Source organism: Rana temporaria, chromosome 1 (genome assembly GCF_905171775.1).
Source record: "Rana temporaria chromosome 1, aRanTem1.1, whole genome shotgun sequence".
Taxonomy (NCBI): Eukaryota; Metazoa; Chordata; class Amphibia; order Anura; family Ranidae; genus Rana; species Rana temporaria.
Window position 1 is genome coordinate 527,212,007 of NC_053489.1, and position 23,137 is coordinate 527,235,143.

The 23,137-nt window shown below is 46.9% G+C and overlaps 1 protein-coding gene across 1 annotated transcript in view; it reads left to right on the forward strand.

The window, feature by feature from the left end:
• The first annotated feature begins 10,212 nt into the window (after positions 1-10,212).
• FHDC1 (FH2 domain containing 1) overlaps positions 10,213-23,137 on the forward strand; it is a 93,723-nt gene continuing 80,798 nt past the window's right edge. The window contains exon 1 of the mRNA XM_040331917.1: positions 10,213-10,390. The gene's annotated coding sequence lies outside the window, so the exon portion shown is untranslated. The remainder of the gene's footprint in view (positions 10,391-23,137) is intronic.

Sequence of the window (23,137 nt, forward strand, 5' to 3'; positions counted from 1 at the left end):
ATTAGCATTAGTGGCTGAAGCCTGATCCACAGCGGAGGTGATAATATGTTGCCCCCCACTGACAGTAAAAACACAGCTCTATTTTCTGTTTTTACTGCCCCCCACCTGCAAGTGTAAGTTCATCCTTAGAGTAGGAAAATAACCTTCCCATCTCCTGTCAGTTGGAAAAGCTGTTAATACTGCTGGGTCAACAAGACGCCAACAGTCTTCATCAGGGGTTGCCAACTGTCAATACATTTATGGACAGTCTGTATAAAATCAGTGATTTCTACAACTGTCTGTAGGGTAAGGTGACCAGATTTTTAAAATGAAATCCGGGGACATATTTTTTCTTTACTAGTAATGGCAACAATCAGCGACTCTCTGCCCGTCGCTGCCCGCCTCACAGCCTCTCAAGTCTTACTCTTCGGGCCCCGGCTACAACTGGATGGGGAGCGGAGGAAGATCACTCCGCCAGGGAAGGCAAGGAGTTAGGCAGGTGGCTGGCCAGGATTTGAGCCAAGGCAGAAGAACATGCGTGCGAAGCTGAATGGGCATGCGCCCGAAACTGAAGAAATATTCCCTCCGCTCCAACCAGCACATGATCATCAGAAAGGGGCACAGATAATGGGAAAAATACAACCCCCCTATGCTAGTAGGCACGGCAGAGCGGGGGGTGTAATTCTAATTTTTTTTATTTTAATTCTGCAATGATTGTCTTTGAAATTGCCCCTGCCCCCTATTAAATCCAATCTGGCGACAAAACCAGGGACAGACTTGGTCCGGGGACAGTGTTCTCAATCAGGGGACTGTCCCCTGAAACTGGGGATGTCTGGTCACCCTACTGTAGGGCCCTTTCACACAGATGCGTTTTTCCCGCGTTTTTGCGGTAAAAATAGCGCTAATAAAACGCTCCCCATGCCCCCTCCATTGAAATGAATTAAAAACCGCTGTAAAAATGCAGCAGAAACGGAGCGTTAAAATCGCGGCAAAACGCTGCGATGATTTTACCGCGTTTTTAATTCATTTCAATGGAGAGGGGCATGGGGAGCGTTTTAATAGCGATATTTTTACCGCGAAAATGCGGCAAAAACGCACCAGTGTGAAAGGGCCCTAAATATCAGGGGCTGATAATTTGTCATGCTGTGTTGACTCTTCCAGTATAAACCAGGCAAATTACTTGTTATGGGTATTGTCAGTTTTTCCATATTGTATTTATCATAGGTGTGCGCAGCCTATTGCATTAGGGTGTGCACACCAAAGCTCAAACACACATGCACGTGCTTGTGTATGTGTATATACTGTATATATATATATATATATATATATATATATATATATATATATATTTATATATATATATATATATATATATATAGTAGGGAAATGGACAGTGTTGGTAGAGCAGTGGACATAGGGCAGTAGTTCATTTTTTTTATTATTACTTTTTTACAATTTTAGTATTTTTTTTACAATATTTTTTTTACTATCATTTTTTTATTATTGTTTTATACAAATATTTTTTAGGAGCCCCACTGGGGGGCTTTGGTGAAATATCAGGGGTCCAAAGAGATTCCCCAGTCCCTGTCTCTGCAGCCAAGCAGGGGGAATCTGTCCAGCACAGGGTGATTAGGGTGTGCCCAGGCACACCCTGTGCGAACACCTATGGTATTTATACCACTTCCTGCCCACCATATAGCAAAATAACGGCTGGAAAGTGGTTGTATTGTCCTATATGGACATCAAATGACGTCCAGCAGGATAAGCCACTGGTGTGCGCCTGCGGGGGCGCACAGCGCGGCGATCAGTGGCGTGGTGTGTCAGTCTATGACATAGACTCTTTACCATGAGATCAGCGTCCAATCACAGCTGATCACCTGGTAACCAGGAAGTGCCGTTTACCGTCTTTTCCTCCATTCGTGCCCACAGCCACGAGTAGAGAAGAGCCGTTCGGCTGTTCTTCTGACAAGGGGGGGGGGGGGTCTGCACTGATAATCAGCGCATTGATTATGAGTGCAGACCCATCGAGTATGCCCACTGGAGACTACCAAGAATGCCCACTGCAGACCACCAGGTATTCCCATTAGAGCCCACCGGGGATTCCAATCAGTGCCCATTAAGGATTGCACTTTGTGCCCATCAGTGATGCCTGCCAGTGCCTCCTGATCAGTGCTGCCCCAGTGCCGTCTATAAGTGCCCACCAGTTCCACCTATGAGTGCCCATCAGTGCCACCTATCAGTGCCCATCAGTGCTGCTTATAAGTGCCTCATCATCAGTGCCAATCAGTGCTGCCTCATCCATGCTCATAAGCGAAGGAGAAAACATACTTATTTACAACTTTTTGTAACAGAAATGAAGAAAAACGTATTTATTTATTTATTTCGATATTTGTAGCACAAAAAAAAAAAAAAATAACCCCAGCGGAAATCAAATACCACCAAAAGAAAGCTCTATTTGTGGGGAAAAAAATTCTAACAATTTTGTTTGGGTACAGTGTTGCATGACACAATTGTCATTCAAAGTGTGACAGCGCTGAAAGCTGAAAATTGGCCCGGGGAGGAAGGGGGTGAAAGTGCCCAGTATTGAAGTGGTTAAATATTGATTGTCTTTGTCATTGTTCAAGACAGTCACTAAAAAATTTGCTCCGTCAGTAACTTTTCCATGTTATCGACAGTAAAAAGTGCTGGCAGGAGGTTGGCAACACTGGTCTTCATTGTCGTGCTCTTTAAAAGTTAGAAGAATAACCTGATATTTGAGTTTTTCCGAGTCATTTTGTGAAGCGGCTGCAATAGATGAGGTACAGCCCTGACAGATAGAAAGACTTGCATGCATTAGTTACACTGTAACTAATTACACCCTCCATGTAACCTATTAAACCCTCCATTAAAAAAGAAGAAATAAATGTAGCTGCATACCTTACATCGCCATAGTTTCTTGTCCCCTTTATTGTGCTGTCTGTACAACATAAATAGACCGTGATAGTTTGGTGTGGGGGATTTCTGCCTAGAGAGTGGGATCTCTCTGAGGTCCCCCTTATGTGGGTGCTCCCAGCCAGGACTGAACCTACACCCACCGCTTGGTGCTGTGCATAGGGGATGTATGCACAGTACAGGCAGAGCTGCAGTGCTGTGTTCTGCTGGTGCCGCACATTCTGTTGCTTGTACTGGGCTCTGGCGCTGTGTTTGGCTGACGCAGTGCACAAGGAATCAGGGAACATTTAGTTCCAAAGATTTAGATCTCTGTGTTGTGACCCTGGGTTACAGAAAAATATAAATTCATAGCAATTGAAAAAATGAAGATTTAGGGCACGATAAAGAAAATAACAATATGATGGCTGCTAGGTCTCAAGCAGTATGTGTTGTTTGGTTCTAAGGATTATGTGCGTTGTTCACATAGGGGGCCCACTGAACACGAATGGGTGCACCCTCAAAATGCATGCACAATGTATGGGTGCAAAGTCCAATGGGCATTATATTGAGCGGCAACATACATATATTGGTGTGAATGGGTTTAAAGGAAATGTGCACTAAGGGCAAATGTCTGTTGTCATTGCTTTCCTCCTGTCTCTGGGCCAGATTCTCCAAAAATCTGCGGCGGCCTTGCGTAAGCTATTTACACTACGCCGCCGCAACTTACTGGAGCAAGTGCCGTATTCCTCAAGCACTTGCTCCGTAGTTTGCGGAGGCGTAGTGTAAAAGGCCCGGCGTATCCCCGAGTATTTCAAAGGGGGCGGCTTATATTTAAATTAAGCGCGCCCCCGTTCCGATCGAACTGCGCATGCGCCGGGGCAAAAAATAGCCCAGTGCGCATGCTCCAGTTCTCGGCGGAAAACGTCAATGATGCCGACGTGTGCGTCATTGACGTAAAGTCGTATTCAAGAACGACTTACGAAAACGACGTACCCGACGGGAAAAGACGACGCGGACCCGACGCCATACTTAACATGGCATACGTGGGACTGGCGTAAGGTTACCCCTCATATAGCAGGGGTAACCTTATGCTTACGCAAACGACGTAAGCGACGGTTACGCGACGCGATTTCGTTCGGGAATCGGCGTATCAGGCTCATTTGCATAAACAAATGAGACCTGAACGTAAACGCCACCTAGTGGCCGGTGGCGAATTACATTTAAGATCCGACAGTGTAAGTGACTTACACATGTTGGATCTTCAGCGTATCTATGCGAAAATGATTCTAGGAATCACTTGCATAGATACGCGGGTCAAAAAACAGAGATACGACGGAGTTTCCTGAGATACGACGGAGTTTCCTGAGATACGACGGAGTTTCCTAAGATACTCCGTCGTAACTCTACTGAGAATCTGGCCCTCTGTATTTAAAGCCTAATGCCGCGTACACACGATCGGAATTTCCGATGGCCTAAAATACAATGGAATTTTTCATCGGAATTTCGTTCAAACTGTCTTGCATACACACTGTCAGACCAAATTCCGACCGTCCAAAACGCGGTGACGTAAAACACTATGACGAGCCGAGAAAAATTAAGTTCAATGCTTCAGAGCATGCGTCGACTTGATTGTGAGCATGCGTAGGATTTTTTCTCTGTCGGAGTTGCACACAGACGATAGGAATTTCTAAACACCAACGGAAAAAAGTCAGGTAGGGCCCACACATGATCGGAATTTCCAATGAAAAAAGTCCATCTGTGTACTCAGGAATTAAAAAAAAAAAAAAGAAATCAGCACAATGGACTTAATTTACTGAATTTAATTTAATGAATGTGCTGTGTCCTCTGTGTGGCTGATTTCTGGTTTCCTTGAAATATTCCTCCATTAACCCTCCCCCCTCAGGATGGGGTAATCTTCCGGTGCAGTGGGGGTTAATTCTGCCCAGCTCCACCGTACTACAGCCCCCATGAATGAAACGTGATCTATGAATGGAGAACAGGCAGATGATGATTAAAAGGTCCGCCCCCCCAATCAGATCACTTTTCATTCAGAGAAGTTTCAGGTTATCAGCATAAGTAAGTAAGCTCATCATTACTGCATGTGAAGGTGTGTAAATCTGCCATTAATTAATGCTTCTGCACCTACGGGTACCTGTCCTGGACAATGCCTGTAAACAATCATTAGAGAAGGATTTAAATCAGGAGCAGGTAAAGATGACTTGTTTCTCTCTAATTGATAGGATATCATAGAATAATCCCATCGTTGGCTTAAAATTAATCAGTCCCACAAATGTAAACTATAACGCGTATTCAACTTTTGTAGTCAAACCGGGATAACACTTACCTTATATTTGTTATATGTTCTCATTCATTAAGCATAAAGATGAAATAAAGTTTACAAATTGATTAGCCTTTTACTTGCTGAAACATCTTATCTGGGTTTCCCCTTCTATGTAATGTCAGTGGTGGCTGGTGGTAAAAAAAATGGCGGCAAACAGTCCACACCCCTCTCCTAAACAGGCATCACAGCAGCTTCCCTTCCCCTGCTCTCCTCCGTGGGCATCACGGGTGGCTTCCCTTCCCCTGCTCTCCTCCACGGGCATCACAGCAGCTTCCCTTCTCCTGCTCTCCTCCGTGGGCATCACGGGTGGCTTCCCTTCCCCTGCTCTCCTCCACGGGCATCACAGCAGCTTCCCTTCCCCTGCTCTCCTCCGTGGGCATCACGGGTGGCTTCCCTTCCCCTGCTCTCCTCCACGGGCATCACAGCAGCTTCCCTTCTCCTGCTCTCCTCCGTGGGCATCACGGGTGGCTTCCCTTCCCCTGCTCTCCTCCACGGGCATCACAGCAGCTTCCCTTCCCCTGCTCTCCTCCATGGGCATCACGGGTGGCTTTCCTTCCCCTGCTCTCTTCCGTGGGCATCACGGGTGGCTTCCCTTCCCCTGCTCTCCTCCACGGGCATCACAGGTGACTTCCCCTTTCCCCTGTCTCCTCCACAAGCATCACGGCGGCCTCCCCTTCCCCTGCTCTCCTCAGCAGGCATCACTGGTGGCTTCCCCTTCCCCTGCTCTCCTCCTCTGCATCACTGGTATTCCCCTTCCCCTGCTCTCCTCAGCGGGCATCACTGGTGGCTTCCCCTTCCCCTGCTCTCCTCAGCGGGCATCACTGGTGGCTTCCCCCTCCCCTGCTCTCCTCTGCGGGCATCACAGCAACTTCCCTTCCCCTGCTCTCCTCCACGGGCATTACAGCAGCTTCCCTTCCCCTGCTCTCCTTTGTGGGCATCACAGCAACTTCCCTTCCCCTGCTCTCCTCCACGGGCATTACAGCAGCTTCCCTTCCCCTGCTCTCCTTTGTGGGCATCACAGGCAGCTTCCCCTTTCCCCTTCTCTCCTTCGCAAGCATCACGGCGGCCTCCGTCTCCTCCCTCCTCCCCAGCAGTCAATTGTAACACTTCTCCCTTTGCCTAACCAGGAAACGGGTCTCAGACCAGCTTCCTGATTGTCCGGGAAAAGAATCAGTGTGAAAATAGCAATTGGTTCGCTATTGTCACATAACTGGGTAGGCTTCGGAGCGCAGAGCTTTGCCCTAAGTCCACCCTTTTTTGATGCCTATTAGAGCCTCTGGCTCTAATCACTTGCTTTAAAAAAAACACCTTCTCTCCCCCATTGGAATCTATACATCTGGTGATCTGTATGTAGATCATGGGGCTGGACACATGTATCGGGGGGCTGGCGCCTGTGCTCCCCTATTGGATGGGCCACCCCCACCACTATGTAATGCTGAAGTTAAAATCCAGGAAACCTAAAAACTCACTCTTGTAGTGAAGCTGTGCCTGCACTGCAAGGGTTAACTACTTGTTTATGTCTTGAGGGACTAAGTACAGCAGTTTTACTTACCTTATCCTCTGCCCATGCCGGCTTCTCTATACAGATGTCCAGGCCCTGCAGCCTCTTCTCCTCTACGGCCTCGTACACACGACCAGACATGTCCGATGAAAACGGTGGGCGGACTGTTTTCATCGGACATGTCTGCTGGGATCATGTGGTCTGATGTGTGTATACACCATCAGACCAAATTCCCCGCGGACAGAATACGCGGTCATGTGGCAGCGACGATGGCGCGGTGACGTGCGCGCACCAGGAAGTTCAATGCTTCCACGCATGCGTCGAATCACTTTGACGCATGCGTGGGATTTCGGGCCAGCGGACATGTCCGATAAGTCGTACTGACCATCGGACATGTGCGACGGACAGGCTTCCAGCGGACAAGTTTCTTAGCATGCTAAGAAACTTTTGTCCGCTGGAAACCTGTCCGCTAGGCCGGAAAACTGTCCGGTAAGCCCTACACACGGTCGGACATGTCCGCGGAAACTGGTCCGACGGACCAGTTTCAGCGGACATGTTCGGTCGTGTGTACAAGTCAGCAGTCTAAGGTCCTCTGATGTCATTTACGGTAGGTCTTTTTCACACAGGCTTCAGCTTGTTTACGAGCGGTGTGACCAGCAAACTTTGATAACGCATTTACAGAGCTTTCCACAAGCTTTGTTGAAGCTTCAGTTTGTAAATGTTGAACACAGATCCTAACAGAAATGCCGATTGACACTTTAAACAAACTGCTAGTAGGCTTCAGCACTTCTTCAAAGCCTGTTGAAGCCTGCAAGCAGCTTGCCTAAAGTGGCAATCGGCTGTCCTGTTCTAAACTGTGTTCCACATTTACAAACTGGAGCTGAATGGTACTTTGCAGAGTTTTCAGCAAGCTTTTTTGCTAGGGATTCAGATTTTTAAAATACCTGTCTTCCAACGATTCTCTGCATTTTCCCCTGCAGCAGCTGAAAGACATTTTCTCCTCTCCCATCTGCCGGCATTCAGCTGCTGCAGGGAGGAAATCCAGGGGAGCGGTTCCAGTAAATGCATCCCCTTCTGCCTCTCCTGCCACCGTCCTCTTTTATGGCAGGCTAAATGAATATTTTTACAGTGACATTTGTTTTATTATATCTTCTAAGGCCTTGTTAGTTAATTTCTTTATTTTTTTTTTAAAAAGGCCTACTGACCCCTTCCGCCGCTCTACTGACACCATACATGTCCGCCGCTCTACTGACACCCTACATGTCCGCCGCTCTACTGACACCATACATGTCCGCCGCTCTACTGACACCATACATGTCCGCCACTCTACTGACACCATACATGTCCGCCGCTCTACTGACACCATACATGTCCGCCGCTCTACTGACACCATACATGTCCGCCGCTCTACTGACACCCTACATGTCCGCCGCTCTACTGACACCATACATGTCCGCCGCTCTACTGACACCATACATGTCCGCCGCTCTACTGACACCATACATGTCCGCCGCTCTACTGACACCATACATGTCCGCCGCTCTACTGACACCCTACATGTCCGCCGCTCTACTGACACCATACATGTCCGCCGCTCTACTGACACCATACATGTCCGCCGCTCTACTGACACCATACATGTCCGCCGCTCTACTGACACCATACATGTCCGCCGCTCTACTGACACCCTACATGTCCGCCGCTCTACTGACACCATACATGTCCGCCGCTCTACTGACACCATACATGTCCGCCACTCTACTGACACCATACATGTCCGCCGCTCTACTGACACCCTACATGTCCGCCGCTCTACTGACACCATACATGTCCGCCGCTCTACTGACACCATACATGTCCGCCACTCTACTGACACCATACATGTCCGCCGCTCTACTGACACCATACATGTCCGCCGCTCTACTGACACCATACATGTCCGCCGCTCTACTGACACCATACATGTCCGCCGCTCTACTGACACCATACATGTCCGCCGCTCTACTGACACCATACATGTCCGCCGCTCTACTGACACCATACATGTCCGCCGCTCTACTGACACCATACATGTCCGCCGCTCTACTGACACCCTACATGTCCGCCGCTCTACTGACACCATACATGTCTGCCGCTCTACTGACACCATACATGTCTGCCGCTCTACTGACACCATACATGTCCGCCGCTCTACTGACACCATACATGTCCGCCGCTCTACTGACACCATACATGTCTGCCGCTCTACTGACACCCTACATGTCCGCCGCTCTACTGACACCATACATGTCCGCCGCTCTACTGACACCATACATGTCCGCCGCTCTACTGACACCATACATGTCCGCCACTCTACTGACACCATACATGTCCGCCGCTCTACTGACACCATACATGTCCGCCGCTCTACTGACACCATACATGTCCGCCGCTCTACTGACACCATACATGTCCGCCGCTCTACTGACACCATACATGTCCGCCGCTCTACTGACACCCTACATGTCCGCCGCTCTACTGACACCATACATGTCCGCCGCTCTACTGACACCATACATGTCCGCCACTCTACTGACACCATACATGTCCGCCGCTCTACTGACACCATACATGTCCGCCGCTCTACTGACACCATACATGTCCGCCGCTCTACTGACACCATACATGTCCGCCGCTCTACTGACACCCTACATGTCCGCCGCTCTACTGACACCATACATGTCCGCCGCTCTACTGACACCATACATGTCTGCCGCTCTACTGACACCATACATGTCCGCCGCTCTACTGACACCATACATGTCTGCCGCTCTACTGACACCATACATGTCCGCCGCTCTACTGACACCATACATGTCTGCCGCTCTACTGACACCATACATGTCTGCCGCTCTACTGACACCATAAATGTCCGCCGCTCTACTGACACCATAAAAGTCCGCCGCTCTACTGACACCATACATGTCCGCCGCTCTACTGACACCATAAATGTCCGCCGCTCTACTGACACCTTCCGCCACTCTACTGACACCTTCCGCCACTCTACTGACACCTTCCGCCACTCTACTGACACCATACATGTCTGCCGCTCTACTGACACCATACATGTTTTCCTACTTTTGATCAGAAGTACAGGTAGCTTCAGAAAAAGGATTGCTTTATTATCATTTTGTGCTAATTGAACATTGCAAACTCTTCTGAACAATACAAGCCAACCATAGAGTCCCATGTGCAACCTGCTCCAAGGAAACAACTGGGAGGGAAAGAAGTCACACAGAGAGGATTCTCACAGGCTGCTGCACAAGTACTGAGAGAGGAGCCATCTCCAACCTGCAGGGAAGAACACCTGGCTGGACACGCCTACCGCAGCGCTGGGTACCGGGCTGGACACGCCTCCTCTTCTCATCTCTCTTTACCTGACCGAATAGAATACGCCTTCCTCTCATCAGTGTGCTGTGTACCTGGCCAGTCCCGCCCTCTCTGATGTCTGCGCATGTGCGGCTCCCGTTCGCTGTTGGTGTTCACATACTATACACTGGCAGTGTGCAAGCATTGGTAGAGGAGCGGCTCCCTGGAGACGGACGGAGGCTTGGGTTGCTGTGTTCGGGGATTGAATGCACTCATCCGGGGGACGTGGGTGCTGTGCACGAGAATAGCAAGTAAGCGGACTGTCATTAGTGATGAGCGGGGCACTGTGCAACCCGGGGGGAGAGGAGTGATGGAGAGCTACTCTGATCCCCCTCCAATGCCTATACATGACTGATCCCCCTCCAATGCCTATACATGACTCTCCCCCCCCCCCAATGCCTATACATGACTCTGATCCCCCCCCCAATCTCTATACACGACTCTGATCCCCCCCCCCCAATCTCTATACACGACTCTGATCCCCCCCCCCAATCTCTATACATGACTCTGCCCCCCCCCCAATCTCTATACATGACTCTGCCCCCCCCCAATCTCTATACATGACTCTGCCCCCCCCCCCAATCTCTATACATGACTCTGATCCCCCCTCCAATGCCTATACATGACTCTGATCCCCCCTCCAATGCCTATACATGACTCTGATCCCCCCCTCCAATGCCTATACATGACTCTGACCCCCCCCCCCCCCATCTCTATACACAACTCTGATCCCCCTCCAATGCCTATACATGACTCTGATTCCCCCTCCAATGCCTATACATGACTCTGATTCCCCCTCCAATCTCTATACATGACTCTGATTCCCCCTCCAATCTCTATACATGACTCTGATTCCCCCTCCAATCTCTATACATGACTCTGATTCCCCCTCCAATCTCTATACATGACTCTGATCCACCCTTATCCCTATACATGACTCTGATCCACCCTCATCCCTATACATGACTCTGATCCCCCCCCTCATCACTATACATGACTCTGATCCCCCCTCCAATCTCTATACATGACTCTGATCCACCCTCATCCCTATACATGACTCTGATCCCCCCCTCATCACTATACATGACTCTGATCCCCCCCTCCAATCTCTATACATGACTCTGATCCACCCTCATCCCTATACATGACTCTGATCCCCCCCTCATCACTATACATGACTCTGATCCCCCCCTCCAATCTCTATACATGACTCTGATCCACCCTCATCCCTATACATAACTCTGATCCACCCTCATCCCTATACATGACTCTGATCCACCCTCATCCCTATACATGACTCTGATCCCCCCCCTCATCACTATACATGACTCTGACCCCCCCCAAATCCCTATACATGACTCTGACCCCCCCCCAAATCCCTATACATGACTCTGATCCCCCTCATCCCTATACATGACTCTGATCCCCCCTCATATCACTATACATGACTCTGATCCACCCCCCATTACTATACATGACTCTGATCCTGCCATGGGATGTATTGTTTGTAGGAGAGGATGATGTCATGGGGATCTGATTACAATGTAATGGGGATCATCATCTGATTACAATTTAATGGCGATGTGATTACAATGTATCGGTCATAGAGATCTGATTACAATGTATCAGTCATGGGGGTGTGATTACATTGTATTAGTGATTGGACGGATGGCTGGGAGATGCCTGATCGGACTGGGCTGTGTGTATTGAAGATCGGCAGGTGTGTGAGCTGTCAGCGATTGATCGGAGATGCTAAGTGACCTATTCACCCCCCCCCCCCCCCATCCTGTGCCCTCCTTGTAGGGGGAGGGAGGCCGGGCGATCATCAGTGAGAAGATGGCAAGAGACTTCTAATGAGGATTACTGGAGAGGGGGTGACCTCACCCCACATCCATCACTCTGCCCAGGGACCTTATCACCTTCACCAGGACTGCAGGGGGGACTGGCAATAATAAACCAATCGCCTAAAATAGAACTAAAGGAAAACCTTACCTTTTTGTAAGTTTTGGATAGAGGCGACATGGATTAGAACATCTGTCAGATTTGTATTGCTGTCTGTGCCCCTGTTGGGGAGACCCCCCCTCTCTATTTGTTCTGTTTACCATTATCACTGACAGCTAATGAAAATTCCACATTTGGGTTGTCACCAGAGTAGGAATAGAGGGAAACTTGTTCTGGTGACAACCAAGGATCTTCCTATATTGGCTATGGGGCACGGCACCCACTGGCGGGTTGGGAAAAAATAAAAAAGATCCTATTCCCCCCCATCCACACATTCAATCCAGCAGCTGTGCTATTGTGTTCTGACAACGGGGAGATTTCTCCACCATCAGAATACACTGATCAATGCTATAGCCAGAGGCACCGATCAATCAGGAAAAGCTCAACAGGGCGCTTGTACAGAACTCGATCGATAGATGGACTTCTGTACAACCAGGTTGCCCACACATGGATCAAAGTTCGACCAGTGCTTGGTGAACTGGCTGACATTCAATGCATGTATGGCCGGCTTTACTCTATCCAAATGCCTTTAGTTCTACTACTACTAAAGACAGTCGCATGTCCTATTTCAGGTAGGAATCTACTGCGGGGGGGGGGGGGGGGGACTTGGGGCACCAAGACAGTAAAATGTAGGAAATGTCCAGAGATGGAGAAAAAGAAAAGGTGAAGGCGGCCACGGGGAGATCAGAAGAAGCATGCACATACTAGGGCCAAATTAGATAGGAGAGACAGTTTACATACCAACATGTCTGGAGTGTGGGAGGAAACCAGATACCTGGAGAAAACCCACAGGCAGAACATGCAAACTCCATGCAGATAGTGTCCTGACCAGGAATTGACCCGACAACCCCAGTGCTGCAAAGCAGCACTAAAGCTGGCCACACACCTGAGCAGATTTTGTCTAGTTCTTGATGAACTGGCAAAAATGCAAACCATGGGTGGCCCTGTTGAAATCCTCCTGCCCAACGTCCTTTGAAGCAGCCTGCAGAAATTTGCCAGTCAGATGCAGCCACTGTGTGGGTGTTCCGACCCTGGAAATGGGAGTCATGGGAGCCAGCTGTCAGAATACAATAGCCCACACTGCATAATCATCTGTTCAGTGTATGTCCAGCTTTACCACGTTGCCCATAGTTATCCATACCTGTCTATGAGATGATCAGAATTTGAGCATCTCTAGGCTGATGTCAGGTGGGTGACTCTGCCACTAGTGATTTGTCTTAGACTCGGTTTCCACTAGGGGCTGCAAAGTCGCATGACAAGTCATACACCATGATTTCCAATGAGTACCGTTCATATCTGTGCGACTTCAAAGTAGCCCCCGCACTACCTTGGTTCCACTTTGATGCGATTTGTGGTTCATAGACCTCAAGAATGAATACACAGGCATTGCTTCAAGTCGCGGCAAAATCGCATGCCTTTGGGGTTGCAATAGTGGAAACCTAGCCTAAATCTCCAGTGGCAAGAGGCAGGATTGCTGATAAGCTTCTGGGTTGCCCCTATAGAAAGGCTCCCTCTTTAGCTAGGCAGTGAAATTTCGCTCCCATCGCTAGCGATCGAGGTTGAGTAGAGCTCCCTCCAGCATCTGTATACAGAGGAGCGATTCCACAGGGATGGACAATGGACAGGTGATCTCTATGGAGATCCTGCCACTGGGGTTTTCTCTAGTGTTTTTAGATTGTAAGCTCTGACGAGCAGGGCACTCTGATCCCTCCTGTATTGATTTGTATTGTGACTGTACTGTCTTCCCTGATGTAAAGCGCTGCGCAAACTGTTGGCGCTATATAAATCCTGTTTAATAATAGTATCAGAGACAGTATCCGAAAATAGCGTTTGTACACAGCTTAGGATAGCCGATCACGACAGTTCATCCGATATTATCCAATGGTGCATGCATGAAAATTTTCCTTGTACGATACCAGATCTACGTTTTTCGTTTAATCAGTACAGCTGTCCGAAAATACAATACAAAATATGATATCGCTTCCAATTTTTTTTATTTTTTTATTCTGTAATACGAGAATTTTCATAACTTTACAAACCTCTTAATTTTTGATAAGATTAGCATGCAAAATTATATATATATATATATATATATATATATATATGTGTGTGAAGGGCAATCGCAACATGAAAAGCGCTTTCATTTCTAGTTGTCAGTTGTAATGAATGTGTGGTGTCTGCTTGGTATGGATTGCACTTCGCACCGTCTTATTAAATGAGGCGGCGCAATGGATTCCGTATGACCATCACCTATAAAGAGTACACTACGGAAATAAGTATTGGTTACATACGGCGTGACTTCACTGCTCTTCCTTCCAGTATCACATCGCTCAGACAGATGAAGTTACCTCTTCGGGGTTAACATTACTAATCACAAATGAAACGCGCGTCCTGGCTGTGGTAATAAAACCGCCTACGTTTAGCCTTTACACAGGGATTATTTGATTGCAGCCGGTGGCAGATCCTGGCATCGTGTGTATGTTGCCTCAAAACCGTATGAGAAAAATAAATAAAAGTAAGGCCGCTGGCAACTATCTGTCCATCTAGGTCTTTAAAGCGAAATTCTTGCGTCAGGAATGCAGTGTTTTTTTATTCCCTGCCTATTGTTTATACTTGGGTATAGATATAACGCAGGCACATGGGGGTATGTGTGTACACTCAGTGAGTGGGCTTTCCTGTAAGGTATGTGTTATTTTCATCCGCGTTGTCATTGTTTGTTCTCAGGGAAAGCCTCTGACACGCACATTCGCCTTCGCACACAAAGCTGTTAGCCCAGCTGTTTTACATGGGGCTTGGCACCTCACCTGTTTGGCACCTTTTCCTGCTGCAGTGCCATGCAAAAAAGCATTTAAAGAAACCCTGTTATTAACCATTGAGGCTGCCATTTCTTACCTTTCCTGAAAATGCATGTTGCCTGGCTGTTATTCTAACACTCTCTTGCTTTATTGTTCTGACCCTGAGCAAGTATGCAGATCAATAAAATTGTGTACGTGATTATATGCACACAAGTGTGTGAATAATTAAAGCTGCACACACACACACATTTTAATGGCATCCGACCTTAGTCCGTAGAGTTGGCCCACCCTTTGCAGCTGTAACAGCTTCAACTCTTCTGCGAAGGCTGTACACAAGGTTTAGGAGTGTGCCTATGGGACTGTTTGACCATTCTTCCAGATGCACATTTTGTGAGGTCAGGCACTGATGTTGGCTGAGACGGCCTGGCTCTCAGTCTCCTCTCTAATTTATCCCAAAGGTGTTCTATCAGGTTGAGGTAAAGACAGTCAAGTTCCTCCACCACAAACTCGCTCATCCATGTCTTTATGGGCTTTGCTTTGTGCACTGGTGTGCAGTCATGTTGGAACAGGAAGAGGCCTTCCCCAAACTGTTCCCACAAAGTTGGGAGCAAGAATTTGTCCAAAATGTCTTGGTATGCTGACACCTTAAGACAGGCGTAGGCAACCTCGGGCCTCCAGGTGTGGTGACACTACAAATCCCATCATGCCTCTGCCTCCAGGAGTTACGCCTGAGTTTGTCAGGGTCTTGCAATGTCTCATGGGACTTGTAGTTTGAAAACAACTGGAGGGCTGAGGTTGCTTTCCCCTGCCTTAAAGGGGTTGTAAAGGTTCATCTTTTATTTTCTAAATTGGTTACTTTAAGCTAGTGCATTGTTGGTTCACTTACCCTTTCTTTCGATTTCCCTTCTAAATGTTTTTTTAATTTGTTTGAATTTCTCACTTCCTGGTTCTCCTCAGTAAGCTTTCCACCATCATTCTAGCGGTGGAAAGTCATTTAGAACAGCTTACTGAACACCTTACTAAGGAGGAACAGGAAGTGAAAAATTTAGACAAAGAAAGGAAAAAAAAAATTTAGAAGGGAAATGGAAGGAAAAGGTAAGTGAACCAACAATGCACTAGCTTAGAGTAACCTATTTAGAAAATAAAAAACAAACCTTTACAACCCCTTTAAGAGTTACCTTCACTGGAACTAAGGGGCCAATCCCAACCCCTTAAAGCGGATGTGCGCTCCAAAAAAATTATTAAAAGCCAGCAGCTACAAATACTGTAGCTGCTGACTTTTAATATTAGGACACTTACCTGTCCTGGAGTCCAGCGACGTCCGCAGCAGAGGACGAGCGATCGCTTGTCACCCTGCTGCTCCCCCTTCCATCCACAGTGAGGGAACCAGGAAGTAAAGCGCTCAGGGTTCACTGCCCAGTTCCCTATGTCGCATGCGCGAGTCGTGCTGCGCCCGCCGATTGGCTCCCGCTGTGTGCTGGGAGCCGAGTGTTCCCAGCACACAACGGGGGACGGACAGGATAGGATGTCAGAGAAAAACCCGTCTTTTGCCCGTGACGTGTGGCCGAAAGTGGGTGCAAATACCTGTCTTTAGACAGGTATCTGCACCCCCCTCCCCCTGAAAGGTGTCAAATGTGACACCGGAGGGGGCCGATCAGCGCGACTTCACTTTAGGGTGGAGATCCGCTTTAAAAACAACCCCACACAATCCCCCCCCCCTCTCTCCACCAAATGATTTGGACCAGTGCACAAACAAAGGCCCATAAACACATGGATGAGCGTGTTTGGGTGCAGGAACTTGCCTGGCCTGCACAGAGCCCTGACCTCAACCCGATAGAACTGGAATTAGAGCGTAGACTGCAAGGCCTTCTCATCCAACATCAATGCCTGACCTCACAAATGCACTTCTAGAAGAATGGTCAAACATTCCCAAAGACACACTCCTAAACCTTGTTAACAGCCTTCCCAGAGGAGTTGAAGTTGTTATAGCTGCAAAGGGTGGGCCAACTCAATATTGAACCCTACAAACTAGGGCTAGGATGCCATTAAAGGTCATGTGCGTGCCAATTCTTTTGACAATATTGTTAATATAAAAGCATGCAGATCAGGACGTCTTAATTTTCTCTAACGTTTCTGATCTGCATTCTTGTTCCAGGTCAGCAACTCACATTTTTAGTGTCAGTTAGGTAGCTAGGATAATTTTAAAGTAAATGAGTAATTGTAGTCAATGTATTTTTCTAATTGGAGGATTACATTAAGGGATTGTTTACACAGGAGTGGTAAGAGGGAGGTAAAAGCAGGCAGTTGAGCCACAGATTGACCACCCAGGTCAGAGGTTTCCAAAGTGCCAGTATACTGTCCTTCACACTTTATAAGGGTGAGACTGAGGCCAGCGGGAGTAGAAAATGACCTAGTGTCAGTGGGAGTAAACAATGGCTCATTGCTGGTGTCAGTGGTAGGAATAGTGCCCCATCGTTAGTGGGAATAATTGTGCCCCCTTGTTGGTGTCATTAGAAGGAATCGTGCCCCTTAATTAGTGTCAGTGGGAGGACATGTGCCCAACTGATGGCGTTAGTGGAAGAAATAGTGCACCATCGTTGTTGTAAAAATTGTTGCTCATTGTTGGTGTCATTGGGAGGAATTGTGCCCCTTGACTGGAGTCATTGGAACGACATATGCCCAATTGTTGGTGTCAGTGGACGGAATCGTGCGCCAAGTGCCAGATAAAATTAAGCAAAGTGCCACATCTGGCCCCCGGGCTGCAGTTTGGAGACCAGCTGGCTCAAGTAAACAAAACAAGGACATGCAGCCTCTCAGAGCTTTACATACGCTGCAGTTCTCTGCTTTGTGGTTGCAGCAACAATTAAATTAGGAGGTCGGTACTGACTGTGACCCATTAAAATGAATGGGTCCATGCCACAACCGCTCGCAATTTTTCAGAGTTAAAATAGGCAGTGAAGAGGCAGTATTTCACCTCCTCAGCACCTGTCAGACGCCTCTGAAAAGCACAGATTGCTTTTCACAGGTACAAGGGCTGCAACACACATGAACTTCCAGAATGTGAAATTGCAATGCGTACAGCACACGTTTACAAAGAAATTGTTTAAAGCCTTCAAGAAGCTTTATTGACAATAGTTCCTGTATGAGGATGTTGAGCATAGATCGTATTGGAAGTGCTGTGCTGCCACCAGGCTTTCAATATGCTTTGCTTTCAGACAGGCAGATGAGGGGCCAATAGGCCGCTGTGTTCAGACGTGGAAAAACGCTGCATCTGCGCACAGCAGCACTGCTACAACTGCATACCTACTGGATGATTGGCTGCGGCCAGGAAGCGCATCCCTTCTGTAACTGTTAGTTTTCCCAACTTTGAAAATGAGTAATGATGAACTGTGCCATAGTTTCCATAGTGGCTCAGTGGGCCGCCTCAAACAAGTCATATCCTAAGTATTCCTATGTGATAACGCTGGATAATTATTAACCTTGACACTTGAATAAGTTCACCTGTACTTGATTAAAGGGCTTGTCCACTTCAGATCAACTTATAAATCCGTTCTCTTCCTATAGCAAACACAAGGATGACTAGTTGACAGTTTGATAAACCTCATCCAGCTCTCATTATCTTCCTTGAAAGCATTGTAGAAGGAGCTGACCACTGAGCCACCAAGTATAGTAAAAGGCTTTAATTGCTGTAGCATTTAGGGTAGACTTAGAAGTACTAGTGTCTGTATTAGAGGTTCCCCCCCTTTTATATATAAGTGGCAGTGCACAATACAAAAAAAAGGTGTGCATTTCTCCATTTCGTATCCTTTCGCCCGGGTTCACATTAGAGAGATTTTGTCATGAGAGATCAAATCGCATGACCAGTCGCAGCCCATTGGAGGCAATGGCACTGTTCCAATGGGTGCGACACCGATTTTGCCGCACCGATTTGTAAGGGTAGTTTCTGCACTACTTTTGTTGATTTCAGGTGCGACTTCAATAGACATCTGTGCGTGAAGCCACACAGATGTCTATCAAGTAGCACCTGCAATCGCGCTGACCGTTCTACTATGAAATTGCGCTACTTCAAGTGAAGTAGCGCAATTTCAAAGTAGCAACAATGTGAACCAAGGCTTCAAAGTCCCTGCAAGTACAGAAAAGTACCCATTATTCTGCAGACATGTGCTCTGCTCTTACATTTTTTTATTGTTGTGGGGTGGCAACACAAACCCTGGAATTCATATAGAGTAGACACTCTTTAGAATTGTTGTGCCCACATATGGCGAATGTTAATACTTGTGACCAAATCATGGTAGCGGGTACAAGAATCTGTCACAGGAGGCGTGGGAGCTAAGATGTCCATAGTAGACACTCCGTCCTCTGTGCCGCTCAGTAAGGTTGACCTGGACTCTGTGCCTATCGCACATACAGGCACAGTAGTGAGAAGCTGTTGTGTGGGTGGGCTGAGCCTGACGAAGATGCCAAGAGGCTTGTTCCTAATAAGGTTTGCCATTTTTATGATTGACAGTGGACGGATTCCAAATCTGCGAGACTAGCACGATAGTGGCAGTTATATCTGCCCCCCTGCCGACTACCTTCAATCAAAAGGAAGGCTGTCCTGATGGGGAGAGAGAAGGCCCCATTCAGCTGCCGGCTGGAAGATTCCCATCATTGACCAAGTATGGCCCTTGTCAGACTTGGGTGATGATGTCAGCCAATCCCAATCCCTTTGCTCACATTCATTGGATGTGCCAATGTTACTTCTGAATCTTTTATTCCCCTTCTGTGAGATAACATTTGGGGTTGTAAAGTTACTATTTATTCTAAATAGCTTCCTTTACCTTAGTGCAGTCCTCCTTCACTTACCTCATCCTTCGATGAGGTAAAAGATGCACAGTAATGCAAGGCTTTCTCCCTGGTGTGGAGTGTCATGCTCCCCCTCCCTTGGACTACAGGAGAGTCAGGACGCTCTCTACGTTGCAGATAGAGAAAGGAGCTGTGTGTTAGTGGATGTCCTGACTCTCCTGTAGTCCAAGGGAGGGGGCGAGCGCGACACTCCACACCATGGAGAAAGCCTCGCATTACTGTGTGGAGTTACAGACAGAACAGGAAGTGAGGATTTCTCAGAAGAAATAAGGACATTTTAAAAGCAAAATGGAAGGATGAGGTAAGTGAAGGAGAACTGCACTAAGGTAAAGGAAGCTATTTAGGGAAAAAAAATTTTTATTAATTGACATGAGCAGACCTGTCTCTGCTTGAGTTTCGTTACATAAGTTACCTTTCTTACTAGACATCAAGTTTATTATGCACGATGCAATTTTTATCAAAGTTTACATCCACCTTACAAAATAATAGAAACCCCCAAAAAAGAGGCCTTGGCCTGCAGGACGCCATGTTTTTGTAAAAATATCAATATTTTCATTACGTGCATAACTGCTTAAAGTTTTCACAAAGTTTCTTGGTGATGAACGTAGGATCCGATTAAGGTGCCCAGGAGGGTTTCTAGCTATGACATGCCACCCTTGCTTACTTTACAGGTAATGCTGCTTGTACTGTTCTAAGGACAAACACTCTTATGCAACCCACGCTTATTTAACACTTTGGTGTTGGGTATAAAAGGGAAGGGAGATAATAAAATGCGCTGAAATATCAGAAGCCCCCAGGCCAAAACTTTAATATACGTGGCTTTATTTTTTTATTAGCGTCTACTCGCTTTCCCAGTGTATTTCTTTCATTTCCTCTTATGAAGGGGATTGTGCCATTGTTCTCTCCTCAGGATTCCATGTGTAATCTCAAGGCTTTAAAGATTTAGCTTTGTTTTCAATTCATGGTGAAGTGTCATCTTGATGGTTTTTCCATTGTTTGTTCTCCAGTCCACTCCCTGACTCTGCACTTGTATCTTATCAGGAGGAAGGATGTTATAATTGGCTTTTAAGACCTGAATGAGCGCTTTTACTGTTCTTTTTTACCTGAACAATTGATTGTTTGCAGCATGTACCTGCCATTCCTAAAGGCTATACCCCCGACTCTTAATAAGGATTTGAGTAGACCTGAGTGGATTTGCATCTGTTTTTCTATTTTCGTTTTTGCTCAGTTATTATTTTGGTGGAATTTTGGGGTGGCCATACAAAGCCTGTTTAAAGATCGAGGAAATTTGAGCATTGCGTATGATGATTTGGCTTTGCAAAGTTAATATAGAAGCGACAAATGAGTATTAGTAGCAGGAACTAGCATTTGCATGAATTGTCCAGTAAATGGAAAACTCTCTGCATGACTAAGTAGTAATCCTTTCCATTTTATGGAAAAAGGGAACAAACCTTAACCAACCGTGTGACACATTGTACCAGTGGCTAAATCAGGGATTTACTCAAGACTCGTCCCTATGGTGTACAGTTTGAACAAAGCTAACCAACTGGCATAGGCCACTCTAGTTCTGGTTTATTTGAAAAGAAAAGTGTACAAAACGCCTTGCCTATAACAACCAATTATCTTTCACGTTTCTAATTTATTATACTAATAGTGTGAAATTGGAGTGCATGCTATGATTTCACATTATTGGTTGTAAAGGTTCAGTTTTTTTTTTTTAATAACAAACATGTCATACTTGCCTCCACTGTACAGTTCGTTTGCACAGTGTGGCCCCGATCCTCTTGTTCTGTGGGCCACGGCGGCTCTCGTGGCTCCTCCCTGCAATAAATAACCCCCTTTGGGACCCGAGGGGGGGGGGTTACCTTGCGGGCACGCTCCCATGTCATACACTCAGCATCCATAGCTGCTGAGTGTATGACTCGGCCCGTCCCCCCAGCGGCCGCGTCATTGGATTTGATTGACAACAACAGGCGCCCATGGAAATGGGCTCAGGTAAGTAAGATGAGGGCTGGGGGCGGACACTGCAAAGTGTTTTTTTTCACCTTAGTGCATGGGTGCTCAACCTGTGGCCCTCCAGCTGTTGCAGAACTACGGGTCCCATCGTGCCTTTGCCTTTGGGAGTCATGCTTGTAACTGTTCAGCCTTGCAATGCCTCATGGGACTTGTAGTTTTGGAACAGCTGGAGGGCCACAGGTTGAGCACCCATGCCTTAGTGCATAGGATGCATTAAGGTGAAAAAAAACACACAAGGGTTTACAACCCCTTTTTAAGGTGGACATGCATGAATCGAGATTTTGGCTAATCAACTTGTATACAGCCAGCCTGTCTGTTTTTTCCTGAGTGGTTAGTGACCCTGGCTATAGCCATCAGCACTAAGGCCTCATGCACACTGAAGCTGATAGACTGATGTTTTTGGGAGTTTGTGGGAGTTTTTTTTTTTTTTTTAGACAGCCCTTAAACTCGCCTCTATGCTATCCTATTTATTGAAGTTTATCAACAGGGGAGTTTATGGGCTGCTGTCTGAACGCCCTAAAACCGCGTTCAAGAGCAATTCTTTTGGCCACAAAAAGCGCCAAATGCTGAAAAACGCTCATAAACACGCTTTTTTTTACATTGGAAAGCTGAATGTAAGCTGGGTGTAATTTAAAAAAAATGCCCAAAAATGCTGACGCTAAAAAACCCGTTTAAAAATGCTTTTAAATGCATGTTTTTCTGTCAGCAATCCGACGCCCAGAAATACTTTTTTAAATGTCCTGTGTGCATGGAGCCTAATTATTGTTTTCTGGTGGCTGGGAAGTCTCCCTGCACAATGGGAGGGATTCCCTCATCCACATTGTTTTTTTTTTTTTGTTTTTTTTTTTTTTTTCCTTTTCAGCCTTTTGGGTTGAAAAAATAAATTAAATAAAATTGATAATTGCATGGCCAGCCTTATCTTTTTACTAAGTAATAGATTTCAGGGGAAAAATGGATTGTGCTTCCAATACTTCCACCAACTTGCCTCCTGTTAAATCTATGCCAACTGCTCATCAAATGAATCACTTAAAATATTCTTCCTGAATACACCTAGACGCCCACATACATGCAGGTACTTTTTGCGTTATCTAATTGATACTGTGTGCGTAAGCCTTTGAATTTCAGGTACTGTTTTTATTCGAAGTGGAACTGGTTCAGACTGTACCAGTTTAAATATACATATGCCATACCTGTGGGACTGATGTTGAAGCGAAGATTCGATTTAGTAGTTATTGCTGTCAAGTTTTGGTCCCGTGCTGAGCGGCTGCCCTTCTGCACAGTGAACACAGGGAGTCGCTTACTTGGTATGGCCACCATCCTCAGAACACGCTGTGTAAAAGG